We start from the raw sequence: 19,999 nt of genomic DNA, 5'->3' as shown, positions 1-19,999 counted from the left end.
TAACGGGGCTTAGGTTAAGGGTACGAAAAAGGTCAAAAGAGTTGGTTACAATTAAGAGTCGAGTTGATAAGTTACCAAACCACAAAAAAAAACTATAAATGTTTTTAAAAATACGAAATAAATTAATTTTTAAAATATTTTTTCAATTTTTATGTAATTTTAAAGAGTAAGGACCAAATTAACAAAAACTGCAAATGTTTAAGGCTAAAAAAGTTATTCTACCTTTTTTTACAACAACTAAATCAACAATTATAATTATAAAATTGATGAAGGGACCAAGATTTTTAAATAAAAAAGTATAGTGACTCAATGTCTCTAAATTAAAATATAGGGACTAAAATTTAAAATTTAGAAAAATACATAGATTTTTGGTAAATCCAAGTTATGCTCATGTGTTTTATTATGTCACAGTTTAGATTATATGTTTTAAATATTCGTTTGATAAATGAATTTTTTAAATTTTTGTTGCAACTTCTTTAAGTTGATAACTTTTTTCTATAAAACACATCTATATTTAAGTATTGTTTAGTTGGTACTTAATAATGCATCTAAATTTATTGATAGTATTAAATTTTTAAATTAATACTGTCGAAACCATTTTTTAAAAACAAAAATTAGTTATCAACTTTAAAAACGAAAATTGGAGTCGCCACCGGTCCTTTACTGAGGTGTGATCGGCTCACCTAAAAAAAAATTTGGTCTACGAAATTTTAAAAAACAGGTTCGGGAGTCAGTTACACGCGAGGAAGGGTTAGCACCCTCGTAACGCCCAAAATCGGTACCGAATTGATTGTTTAATGTCTTGGTGTCGAAATTTTGAAAAGATTTTAAGAGAAAACTTTTAACTCGTGAATGAATTAAAATAATAAAACATTCTTATTTCAGAGAAATAAAACATCGCACCCAGTGAGTTAGGGCACCATATTTTTAAATCTTCAAAATTAAGTTTGTCTATTGATTTTAAAACTCACACAGTTAAATCTAAGAATATTCAGTTATTTAGGTCAAATAAAGAAAATCAAAACCCAGTAAGTTAGGACACAATTTCTCAAAATTCCAAATACCGAATATGACCTTTTGTTTTAGAAAATCTTATTTCGAGATAATAAAATGTCATGACCAGTAAGTTAGGACCCGACATTTTTGGATTCCCGAGAATAAGCTTTTATTTGAAATTTTTGTGATTTTTTTGCAAATTAAATACTTGGCTCTCTAAATCCATCGAAAGAATCGAAGCCCAGTAAGTTAGGACACGATCCTTCTCGAAAAACATGAATACCAAATATTTTAAAATTTTAAGAAATAAAATAATTTTCATGCTTCAATAAAAAATGAAACATTTTTTTAAAAAACAAATACAAACATATTTTAAAATGCTAAAGAGAATAGCATGAGCACAAACCAATAGAAGATAAAATAAAATAAAATAAAGCAACATAAAATAAAAACGAGTCAACTAATGTAAAAAAAATACAGTAAAAAAACGAGTTGAATTAAAACTTTTGTAATTAAATGGGTATAAGAAGATAGACATTTTGTGAAACAACAAAACCATGAAATATATGAAAAATTTAATATACATATGTATGTGTATGTACATAAAATATTAGGAATATATGTATGTATATATATTTTAAAATTATGAAACAAAAATATATGTAAGGAAGTATATTTATAAATACGGTTACAAAAATTATGATATTTAGAAGTATATAAAAGTATGTGTACTTTAAGATATGTACATATATATATTTACAAAATATATAAAAATGTATAAGTATAATATATAAATAAACTACGAAAACATGTATATATGTGTAAAAATATGTAGGTATATATATAATATATAGAAAATGAATACGTATCATAAAATATATATGCATTTATATGATATAGTGTATAAATATATACGTATAATATATGGCTATAATAATACCATATTAATAATAATAATAATAATAATAATAATAATAATTTAAAATAATAAAAATAATAATAATAGTAGTGTAAAAAAAACAGAAGGACTAATTTGTAAAATGCTCATAAGCATGAAGGGTCAAAAGGGAAAATAATCCCACTTTCAAAATTCTGCACAGCACTAGAGTAGAAACGGTTTCAATATTTCATTAAAGGAAAGAAAAAAAATAAAAATTTAAGAGCAATGGTTTTAAAATGATAGAAAAATAAAAAGGATTAAAAACATAAATAACCCATAAATAAAACCCCATTTCATTTGCAGCAAATAAAACCCATTTCAGACCCTAATCAAAACCCCATTTCATTTTCAGCAACAGCAGCCACAAGGGTTGCTTCATCTTCTCCTTTGCTCCTTACACCGAAAACCAGCTAGAATGCCGACGGCGCGCCTCTGCTAGTAAGAAACTTCTCTTTTTCCCTCGTTACTTTGTTTATTTGTTTTAAAAAAGAAGGAAGAAAATAAAAAAGGAACCAAAACGGTAAAGAGAAAGGAAAAAAGAAACCCACTCAATACCTTCAAAATTATTTTTTTTATTCTCAGTTTTTTGTTTTCTTCAATACTTTTCAACACAAGATTCCCCCTTACAGATTCGGAATCGGCCTTATATATCATCGAATCGACCCAAAAGAAAAAAATAAACAAATAAAAAAATCTTTTTTTCTCTGCCCCCTCGTTATTCAATTTCTTTTATGTTATTCTATCATGCCTATAGTGTGCTTTTTTCTTGCTGTTTATGGTCTTATTTTGCAGGTAAAATCGTCATACCGAAGAAGCCGTTCGTGGGGTGACATGGAAGGGGCTGGAGGCACACATGTGGGAGAGCAGCTGTTGAAGGTTCTAGGGTTTTTTGTTTTTTTAATTTTGGGCTAACTTGGTTATTGGGTGTTGCATTGGGTCAATTGGGTTGTTAATTTTATTTGATTTTTAGCCAGGCCAAAATTGGCCTATTACAGCTGCCCCTCTTTGCTCGTTATCGTGTAACGAGAACAGAGCAAAGACTTTAGAAATGACCAATTTTGCCTAGTCGTTCTGGACTTTGGTGCTCTTCAAGTAGCTTCATTCCAACCTACTGCGTCTTCAGAGGTATAGGAATCGGTGCTTTAATCCACTCCACTGCAACATCAAGGAGATAGGACTTGTACCTTGTAGTTTCTCAAAAGAGCAAATTTTGCTATCTCTAGTCTGCTCCACTACAACTTCAGAGAGATAAGACTCATAGCTTCAACTTGTTTTACTACAACTTTAGAGATAAGTCTGATGCGATCCACTCTACGGCAACTCTAGAGAGGTGAGATCTGTGATTTTAATCCACTCCACTGCAACCTCAGGGAAATAAGATTACTTTCTTCTGTCTGCTCCACTGCAACTTTAGGGGGATAAGACTGGATGCGATCTGCTCTTCTGTAACTTCAGAGAGATATGACCTGATTTTAATCCACTCCACTGTAACTTCAGGCAGATAGGATTGATTTCTTCAATCTGTTCCACTGCAACTTCAGGGAGATAAGATTTGATGCGATCTGCTCTTCTACAACTTCAGAGAGATAAGATCTAATGTTAATCCACTCCACTGTAACTTCAATGAGATAGGATTATTTACTTCAATTTGTTTAACTACAATGTTGGGGAAACAAGATTCGCCGTCTCGACTTCAACCTATTCCATTACACCACCAGAGAAATAAGATCCACCGTTGTGGCTTCAATCTATTCCACTGTAATGCCAAAGAAATAGGATTCGCTGCCCACAGGTTTAATCCACTCCACTTCAACAAATCCAAGTCTTAACGCCAGGGAGATAAGATTCGCCGTCGTGGCTTCAATCTGCTCCGCTGCAACGCTAGAGAAGTAATGTTGGTTGTCGTGGCTTCAATCTATTCCATTGCAACATCAAGGCGATAAGACTGGTGTCTTCGATCTGCTTCGCTGCCAGTACAGGAAGGCAAGATCTGCTATTTTCAACCTACTCTGCTGTAAACCCAGGGAGGCAAGGTCGGTGTCTTCGATCTACTTCACTACCAGTGCAGGAAGATAAGATCTGCTATCTTCAACCTACTCTACTGCTTCTCAGAGAGATAAGGCTGGCGTCTTCGATCTACTTCTCTGCCAGTACAGGAAGACAAAATCTGCTATCTTCAACCTACTCCACTGCTTCTCAAGGAGATAAGGCTGGTACCTTCGATCTACTTCTCTGCCAGTACAGGAAGACAAGATCTGCCGTCTTCAACCTACTCCAATGCTTCTTAGGGAGATAAGGCTGGTATCTTCGATCTACTTCACTGCCAATACAGGAAGACAAGATATGCTATTTTTAACCTACTCCACTACTGCTTAGGGAGACAAGGCTGAGGTCTTTGATCTACTTCGCTGCCAATACAGGAAGCCAAGATCTGCTATTTTCAACCTACTCCATTGCTGCTCAGGGAGACAAGGCTGAGGTCTTCGATCTACTTCGCTGCTAATACAGGAAGACAAGATCTACTATTTTCAACCTACTCCACTACTGCTCAGGGAGACAAGGCTGAGGTCTTCGATCTACTTCACTGCTAATACAAGAAGACAAGATCTGTTATTTTCAACCTACTCCACTACTGCCCATAGAGACAAGGCTGAAGTCTTCGATCTACTTCGATGCTAATATAGGAAGACAAGATCTGCTATTTTCAACCTACTCCACTACTGCCCATAGAGACAAGGCTGAAGTCTTCGATCTACTTCGATGCCAATACAGGAAGACAAGATATGCTATTTTCAACCTACTCCACTACTGCCCAGGGAGACAAGGTTGGGATATTCGATCTACTTCGCTGCCAATACAGGAAAACAAGATCTCTATTTTCAGCCTACTCCACTACTGCCCAAGGAGACAAGGCTGGTATCTTCGATCTACTTCGCTGCCAATACAGGAAGACAATATCTGCTATTTTCAACCTACTCCACTACTGCCCAGGGAGACAAGGCTGGTATCTTCGGTTTATTCTCTGGGGAGCATGACCTGTATAATTCAATTATGAACCTAATTATGCCTAGTGATTAGGATGTCATGATCAGAATGAATCAAATGCTCCTAACTAAACGTGTATGAATGACATTTGCATGAATATAGAATATTATTCTTTTGAGAATGATCCCGCTTAGGTTGTCATTACTCGAAGTTTATTAAGGCTTTATCACTAACGTGCTAAAACACCTTCTTGCTCGGCTGGCATCTCTAAAAAACACTTAATCAAATTGCTTCCCACTGTGAACTTCAAAATTCAATCCACTGGGATGCAACATTTGTACCATCATTCTCCCGCTGTAACCCAAGGGTAAAAAAATCTGGTCCTTTCTCAATCCTCTCCTGTCATAGTTCAGGGATACAGAATGTGAAGCTCTTTGGTCCTTTCCACCATTCCCAGGGTGTCATACCAAATGCCCATGCACAAATAAAGGATTTCTTCTCCGAGGAAACCTCATCCTATTGCTTGGTGATCATTGCTTGCTTGTTCATTGAAGCCTTATCACCGACACGACATCTTGTCATTTTGTTTAATCAATGCTTTGACAACAAAATCTGAAGGGATAGTCTCAATTTAGACTATTCCTTCCTAGATATTTCAACCGTTAAACTTAGTGCGTTCTAAACAATAGTCATTTTTTTTAAAATCTTGTATTATTTAGACTGCTAGAGTAATATGCAAAACTTCCCTTGTGAAAGTTTTATTAGTCCATTAATCATTATTCTAATGCAACATACTTGCAAAAAAGAACAAAACAATGAAAAAAATAGAATTGATTTGAGAGCATAGCTTGAAATGAATAAATTATCAATAATATTGCGAGTAAAAGAGGAATTGACTTGTCTCTTGAAAAAGAATGAAGTATTCCAAGAATAAACAATTCAATATAAATAGTATGAAGGCTAGGTGCCTCAGATATCATAGCTTGAACTCTCTGTACAAACTTTCTGAAGACCATTCCAAGTTTGACATGTACTTAGGAGATCTACAATACTTTGTCGATGCTCCAAGATGTCGCATACCCTTTTCTGCTGATTCAGGCAAAGCAAGATCACCGCATGCCCCACTTTGATCAACACTCGAGTAACCTTGATCACCTCATGGCTTATTCTGATCAAAATTTGAGCTGCCCTTTTTGGGTTTTCAACTCAAATCCCCTTTGGTCTAAGGCACCCTTTGCGGGTTTTCACCTTAACCTCTCCATTTCATTTTCATTTTTTCATTTTTTTAAGACTCAAAGTGCCCTTTGTGGGTTTTCACCTTGGTCATTTCTCCTTCTTTAAGTGAAGTATTTCTTGACTGAATCTAAGTTTGCAGGATTCGATAAGTTTTGTACTATCCATCTCACTCAAGATCAGTGCTCCTCTAGAAAAGGTCTTCTTTACAACATAAGGACCTTCCCAATTTGGCAGTCATTTTTCTCTAAAATCCTTCTGTAGAGGAAGAATCTTTTCAACACTAGGTCCCCCTCGCAAAATTTTCTAGGACGAACCTTTTTGTTAATGGCTCGCATCGTCCGTTTCTAGTACATCTGACCGTGATGAACAGCTTTTAGCCCTTTTCTTTTTATCAGGTTCGACTGATCATCGAGATTGGATCTCCATTCTACTTCAGCACAGCCTATACCCGGTGAGAAAGAATTTCAACTTCAATGGAAAAATCGCGATAAGCTAAAGAGAAAAGCATTGCCCTGATAGAGATTTTGTTTCTTTTGTTTTTGTTTTTTATTCTTTTTTCCTTTCCTTTCTTTTTATTTATTTTTTAATTTTTTTTTATTTTTTTGAAAGAACTGCACTCATAAGATTAGACAAGTCCTAGTCATCCCTTTCGATCAAAATCAATGTTATTCTAGATAAGGTCTTTCACATAAAATCTTCTACTTTTATTTTGTATGCGAAAGATCTTCATTGGTATCAGGTTGCTCTCATAGAGCCTTTTAGGGCGAAATTTAACTATGACGAAAAAACTTTTGATCTTCCTCTTCAATTAGGATGAAATCCAAAAAATACAGAGAAATGGAAACTTAACTTCAACGGGCAAAACTATGATGAGCTAAAAAATAAGACATTGCCCTGGTAAAGAATTCTAACTGCATCGTTCATGATGTTAATCTTAAACATACTGCAAATTTTGGCGTCATGCTGTTGCTCAGATTACAATATCAATGCTTAACTCGGGCATATCCTGGTATGACCATGTGAAGATATCTTTGAACTCTTGAGGTAACTCAATAAGGTCCTCATTTATTTCTTTGGTTATGCATGTTCCCTCAAGGTCGCAATCTCCATTGTCTCCTCATGAGGTAAATTTGTTTCTTTTCCTGCTTTACCATCCTCAACAAGTCCGGAGATAGGCCACGGTCTATGTCATCTTCAAAGTTATGAGATCCCTCTAAACACATGTCTTGCTCAAAAGGAGATTCTAAATTGTAGCAGTGTCACTCATGACATTGATATCTAGGGACCTATTATAAGTATAAAAGAATATACAAAGAATGTATGAAGTATGAATAGTTATTTGTACAGTGATTATGAATGAATGAATGAATGATTTGGAAGAAAATCCAAAAGAATGAAAGAAAAATTATTCAAAAAGAATGAAAGGATATTGGCTCAAAAATAAATGCAAAGATGTATTTTATTAGAATAACGACGTTCAAACATGAGCCTATTTCATAAAAGAATTCTTATTGCCTCTAGGCTAAAAGTAACAAGTGTTTTCTGAACATTACTCTAAGTAAACTCTAGATGCTACAAAAATTTCTTCTACAATCTGATTATTTAGAACACTCCTAAGTTTATAAGAGTAGATATCTAACAAGGTCCATTTTCAAGTGTGTCTTCATATATGGCATTGATGTGAACACTTCCCAACATTGTGTGTATATTTCTCACTTCTTTAATTTCCTTAGAAAACTCCATCTCTTTGTCATCTATCATGCCCGGAACCAAGGCCTTGAGTTCCACACTCTCTTGGGTCTCGTATCCCTCCTCGTGATGGAACTCACGATAGTTCATTGTCTTTCTATGATTTCCTCTTAATTCAGAAATAGCTAATCCCTTTCTTGCTCTCACTCTTACCCCACTATCAATGTGATTGGATAGCAGATTAGATGAGTCATCAAACTTTACAATACCCCTATTGATGAACCTTTCAACTAGCTTTTTGAATGCGGTGCAGTTTTTTATCGAATGCTCCGTGATTCCTGCATGATATTCGCACTGGATGTTTGCATCGTATCTTTTAGGAAATGGGGGCTGCATGGGTTTCAAGTAGAAGGGGGACACCACATGTGCATTAAATAAGATTTGATATAGCTCACTATATGACATCGGTATAGGCGTGAACTGAAGCCTTTCTATATTTGTCTTCGTGTAAGATTCTCGCTTTAAAGGGCTCTGATGGCTGGTGATTTCTATCTTTGGCCAGCCCATAGTGATTGGTTTTGAGTGGCCCTTGTTATATCTGCCTTCATTATCCCCATTATTCCCCTTCTTCCTTAGGGCTCTTATAGTATCTGAGTACTCTACCCTTGCCTGCTTTATTTCGGCTGGATTTTCAAGAGCAACAGGATTAGCTAAATTGTTCCTTAGATTGGATCCTGAGCCTGTCAAGCAACTCACTGGTGTCGATGTACCAGTTTGATACTATTAGGATTTGATAGTAAAGAGTGCCCCATGCGGACGCCCATCTGGCTAGACCTGGACACTTATTGGAGTACTACCTAGGGAATAGGCAAGATCCTTATTATCAACCCCACAATAAACCATCGAGTCTTTCCCTTTTTCTAACTCTCCAGCTAGCAACCGAGTTAACTGATTCGTCATAGCTCTCTGTAATCTTATCATCATATCTCTCATTTCCTGTTGAAATTTGGTTAGTTGCTCCTGCATCTATATTTGCATTCGCTCTAATTTTTCCAACCTTTGGTCCATTTCTCTAGTCTTTGCTTGGGTGCCATAAGGGTGTCGGTTTTCTAAATTAACTGAAATAATTTTACTCAATTAAGCCCTTTTAATAGATTTTAATGCATATGATGTCATGTAATGCAAATGCATGAAATGAATGCATAAAGAGACGTTGATTCTGATTCAATTGCATTTAGAAAACTTTACTAAAAGACAAATTTCTTTACATAAAGCGGTATATATACGGCTTTGCCCTCATACTCCAAGCAGGGACATCTTCTCTTTCTTCATCCGAATGCTAAGATAAACCTTGCGAATTCTTCAAAAGGGTGCCTCCTCTATCTTCTTTTGCTTGATCCTGGTTATGATCCATCGTCTGCCCATCCCCGTAATACTCCTCATCTTCTTTAAGGAAGTTAGAATGTCAAAAACTCTTAAATAATCAGCTTGAATCCTCGAGCCACAAAGTAACATGTATTCCTCCATCACCTTTCTTGTGTTTCTCGGAATATATTCATGTAGCCGTATTGTTTTCCACTTTATCAAGAAATTCGTTTTCCATAACAAGCTCTCTATTTAGCAACTGAACGTGAACCAACACCTTTTTTCTATAATGAAATGCCATGCATTCAAAATGTCATGCATTCAAAACAAAACACAACAAGTTAGTATCAGGTATAAACATCAAATCCAATACAATTAAAAAATAATAAAAACTCCTAGTCGGGTATCTACTAAGGTTCAAAGTAATTCTACCTAGGGTGAGTTCCTAAGGTTCACTATATGAAGTTTGGCTTCTAGAGCAAGGGTACCCGAACCAGCAGATTCATCAATCTTCACCCATTATAGGCTCATATAGATCGAGTTCGGTTCAGGGGGATACATTTTCCTATGGCTACACGAAGATAAAAATCTCACAAAGACATAGGTACGGATGTATCCCGAAAGCAATCCACTATCCTGCACGGAGGTGAAAACCTCACGAAGGACTACTTTCTCACTCCCACTTAGAGGGGTAAAATTGACCATGAAATGCATAATGCAAATAAACTAACAGACTTAGACCAATTAAGCAAGCATATCATGATGAAAACTAATGAATACAAAGGGGAATCACGATTTAAAACAACATTTTGATTTTCGACAAAAAAGACAAAAATAATCAATTCATGGCTCGACTCTCTAACATGTCCCCAGTGGAGTCGCCAAGTTGTCGAAACCATTTTTTGAAAAATAAAATTAGTTATCGACTTTTAAAACGAAAATTGGAGTCGCCACCGGTCCTTTACTGAGGTGTGATCAGCTCGCCTAAAAAAATAAATTTGGTCTACGAAATTTTAGGAAACAGGTTCGGGAGTCAGTTACGCACAAGGAAGGGTTAGCACCTTCGTAATGCCCAAATTACCGAATTGATTGTTTAATGTCTTGGTGTCGAAAATTTGAAAAGATTTTAAGAGAAAACTTTTAACTCGTGAATGGATTAAAATAATAAAACATTCTTATTTCAGAGAAATAAAACATCACACCCAGTGAGTTAGGGCACCATATTTTTAAATCTTCAAAATTAAGTTTGTCTATTGATTTTAAAACTCATACAGTTAAATCTAAGAATATTCGGTTATTTAGGTCAAATTAAGAAAATCAAAACCCAGTAAGTTAGGACACAATTTCTCAAAATTCCAAATACCGAATATGACCTTTTGTCTTAGAAAATCTTATTTCGAGATAATAAAATGTCATGACCAGTAAGTTAGGACCCGACATTTTTGGATTCCTGAGAATAAGCTTTTATTTGATATTTGTGTGATTTTATTGCAAAATAAATACTTGGCTCTCTAAATCCATCGAAAGAATTGAAGCCCAGTAAGTTAGGACACGATCTTTCTCGAAAAACGTGAATGCCAAATATTTTAAAAATTTAAGAAATAAAATAATTTTCATGCTTCAATAAAAAATGAAACATTTTTTTAAAAAAAAAATACAAACATATTTTAAAATGCTAAAGAGAAAAGCATGAGCACAAACCAATAGAAGATAAAATAAAATAAAATAAAATAAAGCAACATAAAATAAAAACGAGTCAACTAATGTAAAAAAAAAAACAGTAAAAAAACGAGTTGAATTAAAACTTTCGTAATTAAATGGGTATAAGAAGATAGACATGTTGTGAAACAACAAAACCATGAAATATATGAAAAATTTAATATACATATGTATGTGTATGTACATAAAATATAAGGAATATATGTATGTATATATATTTTAAAATTATGAAATAAAAATATATGTAAGGAAGTATATTTATAAATACGGTTACAAGAATTATGATATTTAGGAGTATATAAAAGTATGTGTACTTTAAGATATTTACATATATATATATTTACAAAATATATAAAAATGTATAAGTACAATATATAAATAAACTACAAAAACATGTATATATATGTGTAAAAATACGTATGTATATATATAATATATAGAAAATGAATACGTATCATAAAATATATATGCATTTATATGATATAGTGTATATGCGTATAAATATATGGCTATAATAATAATAATAATAATAATAATAATAATAATAGTAGTGTAAAAAAAACAGAAGGGCTAATTTGTAAATTGCTCATAAGCATGAAGGGTCAAAAGGGAAAATAATCCCACTTTCAAAATTCTGCACAGCACTAGAGTAAAATGAAAAGGTAAAATATTTCATTAAAGGAAAGAAAAAAAATAAAAATTTAAGAACAATGGTTTTGAAATGATAGAAAAATAAAAAAGATTAAAAACATAAATAACCCATAAATAAAACCCCATTTCATTTGCTGCCGATAAAACCCATTTCAGACCCTAATCAAAACCCCATTTCATTTTCAGCAACAGCAGCCGCAAGGGCTGCTTCATCTTCTCCTTTGCTCCTCACGCCGAAAACCAGCAAGAATGCCGACGGCGCGCCTCTGCTGGTAAGAAACTTCTCTTTTTCCCTCGTTACTTCGTTTATTTGTTTTAAGAAACTAGGAAGAAAATAAAAAAGGAACCAAAACGGTAAAGAGAAAGGAAAAACGAAACCCACTCAATACCTTCAAAATTGTTTTTTTTATTCTCTGTTTTCTGTTTTCTGTTTTCTTCAATACTTTTCAACACAAGATTCCCCCTTACAGATTCGGGATCGGCCTTATATATCGCCGAATCGACCCAAAAGAAAAAAAAATAAACAAATCAAAAAAATCTTTTTTTTCTCTGCCCCCTCGTTATTCAATTTCTTTTCTGTTATTCTATCGTGCCTATAGTGTGCTTCTTTCTTGCTGTTTATGGTCCTATTTTGCAGGTAAAACCGTCATACCGAAGAAGCCGTTCGTGGGGTGACATGGAAGGGGCTGGAGGCGCGCATGTGGGAGAGCAGCGGTTGAAGGTTCTAGGGTTTTTTGTTTTTTTAATTTTGGGCTAACTTGGTTATTGGGTGTTGCATTGGGTCAATTGGGTTGTTAATTTTATTTGATTTTTAGTCAGGTCAAAATTGGCCTATTACAAATACATATTCTTTTTAAAGAAGGCGATTCTATTATTCCAAAATAGAATGTCGGAAAAATTAAATTAGGTGTAATTTGAGGATTATAACCCTACTATCTAGTTTTTATATATTAATCTTAATTCTGAATTAGCCTATCATCAATTAGAAATGGTTTCTAGAATATTTTCACATATTTAGCTTATACGTTGAAGTTCAATAAACATATTAAATTATTTAAATTTAAACTAACCATTTATGATAATAAATAATTGTACGTAATTTTTCTTATTATATATGCGATGTTGATATTATCTAATATGTAAAAATCGGATTCGTTAATTTTAATATAGGGCAATCAATTTTTCAGCTTAACCCTTTTTCTTTTAGTTTCTAACAAAATCAGTTGATTTGATTATGCATTTCATTACTCGATAATTAATTACCTTAATCCATTATAACTGATTTTAAAATTGATTTTAACAATATCATCGGTTTTAATTGGGTTTTGCTCGACCCTACCAAAAACATGTCGATGCTATATTTACCTTGTTATAAAAGATTAATTATTAAAAAAGCATGTCAATGCTAAAGTCAAATATAACTGTGATCCTAAAATGTTAGAGTTATTATCCCATAAATGTGACAGTGCTTGTCAAGCACTGAAGTATAACCTAAATATTGGTTTGTGTTAAAATTGAAATGTTTGTGTCATCCAAAAAGATCTTGAATTCAATTAATTGTGATTGAGAAATCATGTCAGATTGCTTGAAAATTGGTGAGAAAATTCTAAGTCTATGGCAAGTAATTTCATGATGATTGGGAAATAAATAGGCAACATTTTTCTATGTTCTTCTTTCATTGTATTTGACAAGAAACATAGAAAATAACAGAAAATGAAAATGAAATAAAGTTGTCAGATCTCAAGTAATTTCTGGCCTTCGTGCCTTATGATGTAGGTTGATATTTTCGTGCCTTATGATGTAGGTTGATATTTAGTTCATTTGAATTTTCAACACACAAAAAGCAAGAACCTGGGAGGAGCATAAGAGAAGAGTGGGACTGGAGGCAGGGAGATGGTGGAGGGAACTTGTCAAAGCTAAGAATCTCTAAAATATTTCTCAACATTTTTTTTTTAATTTCTTGATTCATGAAAACATATTTAGGTATTTCTTTTAGAGGTTGCTTACATAAGGACTAAACCTTTCAAAATGGTTCAGTAAGAGTTTAACCCTTACAGAAGTGTTCAAATAAGGATTTTTCACACACTTCAACTCAGTTTATAGAAAAAAATAGGTAAATGTCGATGTGTTTAGAGTAAAATACATAACCTGATATACAACATTTGAGAAGCCTTTATTTAAACACCTTTTAAAAGGTTAGGACCTTATTTGCCTATTTTAAAAAATTTGGCCTTCATTTAAGCACTTTTATAAAGGCTTATCCTTTTGTGAGCAACCTCTAAAAGGTTTAATCTCAATCTTAACATTTAACTTAGTTAAAATGAAACATAACCTGAATTTTAAATTATTCATCTTCATTTGAAATATCTTCACTTCAAACCATTGTTGTAATCCAATCATCTCTCTAAAAACTAAAAATTGAATGTGGAATCGAATTAAATGTGATACACAAATGTTGAAGTTATTATCCCCGAATCACCCGTAAATAGCGATGGCAATTATGGAAAAGGCCCTCAATTAATAACCCTAAAGACCCGTTTATCTTAAAATTGAGAGCTTTGTTTCATCCAAAAAGATGTGGTGCTCTTGAATGCAATTGATTGTGATTGAAAATTGAAGTGAAGTTGATGGAAAATAAGTTAAATAATTCTACTTCTCCAAAAATTGAATGTGAAACAGCAAATTGAATGTCGACGTTTGTTTTTTTTGAATTTCTAGGTTTTCCTTAGCTTTTTTATATTATTTTGGAATTTTTGTAATCTTCTTAGGTTTTCCACGTGCACTCCAGCTGTACCTGCAACAGCAACAAACAGAAAGGAATACACTAGAAGCATAAGGGAATAACGGCAAAGAAAACGAGGAATAGCAATAAAATAAAATAAAAAACCTTTGTAATTTCATTAGATCTGGCTATAAAAAGAGCAGATTGCTTCAATGTAGGGGGTTGGATACTGAATACAAAAAATGGGCAATAAAAAACTACATTAGTTTTTTTTTAAAAGGTGATATTCTGAGTTTTTTTTTTGATTTCTTTTCTCTTTGATTTGCTATTCTTTTTATATATATATATGCGAAAAAGGTAAAGGAGAAGGAAGAAGGCAGTTTCGTACCTTCATAAAAGCGCCGTCAGGGCTCCGTTTACTCCGTCCAAATCGGAGTTAGATGGGGCTCGGGTTTGATGCGGCGGAAATGGCGGCGGCTAGGACTAGGGTTGAAACCCTAGCAGAGAAGAAGAGCTGCAACCTTTTTTTCAAAAAAACTTATGCTGCAAATGTTCTTTTTTTTTTGTTAAAAATCTTGTTTAAGTAATAACATAATACGGCGCCGTTTTGGGAGGTTTGATAGTACCAAAAACGCCGTTTAGTAGCCGTCGATCCGCTTGTTGAGCCGACCCGGGGGGATCCGCGTGTTTCGTGAAGATGGGTTATTTTCGAAATTGGTCCTTCCGAGTTTCTAGTGCAATTCAATCCAGTCCTTTTATTTCTTTTTAAATATAATCCCTCATTTATTTTTGTTTCATTTTAATCCACATTAAAGCGCTGCGTTTTCGGTATTGGGAATATTTCCCTTTCGGTCCCTCATGTTATCCGCGCGCTGCACTTTAGCCCTTCTTTTATTTTTAATTATGTTTGTTGCCCCTTTAATTTTGTTTTAGTTTCAATTCAATCTTTGACCCATTATTTTATTTTATTTTCTCTCTTTTTAATTATGTTTCAATTCTAATTTATTTTTTATTAGTTTAATTTTAAATCTAATTAATTCTTATTTTTGATATATTTATTTTTAAATCTAGTATTATTTTAATATTTAAGCTTAACTTTGCTTTAAATTTATCATTAGTATTATTTTAATATATCATATACTATTATTTTAAATTATCATTAATATTATTTAAATTTATCATACATCATAATGTAAAATTTATCATGTACTATAATTTTAAACTTATCATATCATTACTTAGATCTATCGAATATTATTTTTATGTATATTTTTTTATATAGGCTTAATATAATTGGTATGTATTTTATTTTATTAGTCTTATTTTATAATGTATTTATTTTTAAAATTTTCTTTTATATTTTTACATTTTAAAGAATTATATGATAGTATTCTCATACAATATTATTATTATATTTATATATATAATCTATATATTTTTTATTCTATGAATATATTATTATTTTTATATTATTATAACTATGATTTGTTTTAGTTCCCCTTTTAATATATTTTTTAAAGCTACTTATATGTATATAATTTCATTCTTTAAAATACCCTCTTCTATATTTTGTATATTTCAACTTTTACATATTATTACATATATCATTATTTATATCGAGTTTTCACTTTATACATATCACTTATTAGATTAATATATGTATATTATTTTGTATAGTGCTTATTTTGATTTTCCTCATATGCAACATTTATTTTAAAATTTGTTTAAATATTATTGTCTCACATAGTATTTTTTTTTAACTCAATTTTTGGTTATTTCAATTTCTTGTATATTATTTATTTTATATTTTTGTACATATACTTTATTGATTTACAACTTCCATTTCTTTCATGCCATTTGTTTTTTTAGTTATTCCAATACTTGTACATTTAGTTTACATTTGCATTAATTGGCTCGTTTTTTTTATTAGCTTTTGATTGTTGATATTGATATTGGCATAATGTACAATTGAGATTATTGTTGTTATGTTTGTTTGTATTTATTTATTGATTATTCATTGCTCATTAATGTATATTTTATTTTCGAATTATCTTTTTGTGTTGTATGTTATTATCCAATTGCGTTACATTTGTTTGAAAGAGTGCATTTGATTAAAATACTAAAGTCATTTTATCCGTAAGTTTTCAAAACACTTGACATCTAAGATTCTCGAGAAAGTTGAGCCCTAACTTACTGGGCGTATAACAGTAATTTATAACTAACTCAAAATTAATGATAATAGTATGGTTAATAACTTACTGTTATTATAAATTTATAACCCAAAGAAAATCAGTTTCATCCCATTTCTTTGGGTTATGCATGTCTTTCCATAAAATGTACATGATTTTGGTTGGTATATTATAAATTTAGCCCTCAAAATTTACACACTTTGCAATTTGGTCTTAATTTAACAAAATTTTCCCGCAACGTTTGTGTAAATATGTAAATGTTGAGGTTGAATTTCTTGAATTTTTTTTAAATTAAGGCCAAAATGACAAAATATATAAACATTGAAGGCTAAATTTATAACTATACCAATCAAAATTATGTACAATTGATGGAAGAATTTAACACCATAATTAATTATCCTTAGTTACTTACTTTCAAAACTGAGAGGGACTAATTTGCGCAATTGTGAAATTAATAGGGATTGGAGAGGTTTTCAATATGAATTAGTGGAGTGATAAGCGTTTTCAATATGAATTTTTTAGTCTTGTGTTTGATTCTCAAATAATATTTTTCAATTGTTTTACTTGAAGATTATATAAAAGTCTGAAAATGTGAAAATACACTTATAATAATATTAATTTCCCTTTAAAATAAGAATATTTTAATAATTTTAAGTCGCTAACTGAATTGGTATCCCAAGTCAACCAATCAACTTTATTTAAAATAATTTATATCATTCAAGGATACTTTAATGTTCTTAATGGCAAACTATTGGCGAGGGTAATAAATATATCTTTATTGATGTAATAGGATAAAATTTTGTTTTATGCACAGTTTATTCTTTTTTTTTTTCATTTTGATATCATACATATTTCATGTGTTATTATTAATTAGTTTCAAACCATAAATTTCATTCTTTATTGTACGTTATTTTTAAACACATCTTTATATTCTAAATTTGTGGTTTTCATAGACATAAGTGTATGATAGGATTTGTAGTCAATATTTAAGAGTTTTATTGAGTTTGTGTTACCCTCAATCAGGCTACTAACTTAGTAATATATTTACAAAAACCCCTCATTTTTAAGCTATTACTATATTTAAGTGTTTTAGAGTTAGTGCCACCTTCATCTACATCATCAACTCAATTATGAAATTATAAAATTAATAATTAATATTATTACTAAGTCACTTTTGTCTTTTCATACTTGTATATCATCTTTAATTAAAAGAATTATAAATTATAAATCTAAAGATTCAATACTCAAAAAGTATAATTACAATTCTACAAGACATGCATGTCTTAAAATTTACATCAATATCTTAAATTAAGAATATTAAATAAATAAATTATTTATGATATTGTTATCATTAATCTTGAGTTCGTGTCAAGTCAATTTTTGACACCAACTCAATCAACAATAAAAATATTTTATCATACTCACAATGTGTGTGAACAAATATATTTTATATTAAAAAAATATATTTATAAAAAAAAAGTAAAAGATCTCAATAGTCTCTCTCAATTTCCAAATTGAGGAAATTGGTCACCCTAAAAAAATCAGAGCAATTTAGTCCCTATTAATTTTGAAAGCGAGCAACAGGATGTTAATTTTCCATAAAATGTACATGATTTTGGTTGATATTGTCAAAACCATTTTTTGAAAACAAAAATTTAGTTGTCGAGTTTAAAAATAAAACTGGAGTCGCCACCGATCATTTATTAAGGTGTGATCGGCTCACCCTATTTTGGTCTACGAATTTTGAGAAAATGAGTCCGGGAGTCAGTTACGCACGAGGAAGGGTTAGCACCCTCGTAGTGCCCAAATTCGGTACCAAATTGATCATTTAATGTCTTAGTGTCGAAGGTTAAAAAGATTTTAAAATCAACTCAAATGATGAATTTTGAAAAAGGATAATCAATTGTTCAAGTCATGTAAAGAAATCGAGTCCCAATACGTTAGGGTACAATTCCTCATAATCCCCAAACTTTGAATATCACTTTTATTTTATGCGAAAATCTTCATTTCAAGAAAGTAACAGGCTACACCCAATACGTTAGGGCACGACAAGTTAAGTTCCCAAAAATGATTTTTATGCTCATGCATTTTGAATAAAGAATATTCTCGGTCATTTAAGATTGACAAAGAAAACCAGAACCCAATACGTTAGGGCTCAATTTCCCTCGAAAATCCCAAACTTCAAATAATACTTTTATTCAAAAAAAAAAACACCTTCGAATCAGGAAAATAAGTTTGTCGTACGGTTAAAACCAAAATATATTTTCAAAAAGGGTATATCGAAAGTTAATGTATAATATGAAGCAAAAACTTTAATTTAGAATGTATATGAATACATATTTACAAAATATATATGAGCACAATATACAAGTAAGCTTGAAAATATGTATGAGCATGCATTTAACACGTAAATACAAGTGTACTTATAAAAAGGAAGGTAAAGAAATATATACAACAAGCTTACAATAATTTCTAAGAATATGCATGCAAAACATGTGTATGTATACGTGAAAATTGTGAAGATAAAAATATCAAAATATGCATATGTATATATATTTACAGAAAATGTATAAGTATGTCGTAAAGAAAATGTAAAAGAAAACATATGTACATACATATTTATAAAAAACTAAAATATAAAAGTTTATTTATATATGTAAAAGTTAGAAAATAAAAAAAATGTATAAAATATATAGAGGTATATGTATACTGTATAAAAGAATGCATATATATATATATTATAAAAGCCATGCGTATGTATATGTATCATAAAAAAACAATGCATGTTTGTTATAAAATAATAATAATAATGAATATAACATATGCATATAAAACATTTAAATATATATACAGTATATACATAGATATGATAAGAAACGCATGTGCGTGTACATAGGTAGATATAATAATGATAATAAAAATAAAAATAATAAATTAGTATAACATAAATAAAAAAAAATACAACAGTTTAAAATAAAAGGATTAAATTGAACTAAAAAGGAAAAAAAGGGGTAAATTTGAAGTAAAATAAAACAGGACCACATTGAATTCGCGCGCAAGAGTGGAGGACCAAAAGGGAAATTATCCCGTCCTTCCAATGCGCTGCGCAGCGAGGGACCCAAATGAAACAAAAATGAAATATGCGGCCTAAATTTAAAAAAAAACAAAAGGGGCTTGATTGAAGCGCATTGCAAAAGGCAGGGGCTAAATGCGCAATTTCCCTTTTGAAGCCAAACGCGCGGATCCTCCCCTTCGGGTCAGGTCACCGTGCGGGTCAAGCCTGGGAAAACGGCGCCGTTTTGAACGTTATTTAAAATAAAATTTTCCTTTCAAAACCACTGTAATCAGATTGAAAAGAAAAAAATAAAAAAAAGGCTCCCTTTGCTCTGCTAGGGTTTCATCCCTAGCATCCTCGCACCGCCTCTCAGGCGATTCAGTCGGTCCGAATTCCGGCACCGATTTCGACCTCAACTTAGGTAAGTTTTCTTTTTCTTTTTCTTTGTTATT

The 19,999-nt window shown here is 31.7% G+C and overlaps 2 long non-coding RNA genes across 2 annotated transcripts; one reads left to right on the top strand and one right to left on the bottom strand.

The window, feature by feature from the left end:
- Positions 1–11,526: 11,526 nt before the first annotated feature.
- On the top strand, positions 11,527–12,548 carry LOC121216824 (uncharacterized). The gene is made up of 2 exons (XR_005913033.1): positions 11,527–11,853; positions 12,219–12,548. It is a non-coding gene; the product is annotated as an uncharacterized lncRNA (long non-coding RNA).
- A 1,663-nt stretch (positions 12,549–14,211) lies between these two features.
- Positions 14,212–15,251, bottom strand: LOC121216825 (uncharacterized). Its single transcript, XR_005913034.1, has 3 exons — positions 14,692–15,251; positions 14,469–14,532; positions 14,212–14,375 (listed from the first exon to the last, which is right to left on the bottom strand). It is a non-coding gene; the product is annotated as an uncharacterized lncRNA (long non-coding RNA).
- Between the last annotated feature and the right edge of the window lie 4,748 nt (positions 15,252–19,999).

Source organism: Gossypium hirsutum, chromosome D05 (genome assembly GCF_007990345.1).
Source record: "Gossypium hirsutum isolate 1008001.06 chromosome D05, Gossypium_hirsutum_v2.1, whole genome shotgun sequence".
Classification (NCBI taxonomy): domain Eukaryota; kingdom Viridiplantae; phylum Streptophyta; class Magnoliopsida; order Malvales; family Malvaceae; genus Gossypium; species Gossypium hirsutum.
The sequence above is the reverse complement of the archived record's forward strand: the minus strand, read 5'-3'. Positions and strand labels throughout refer to the sequence as shown.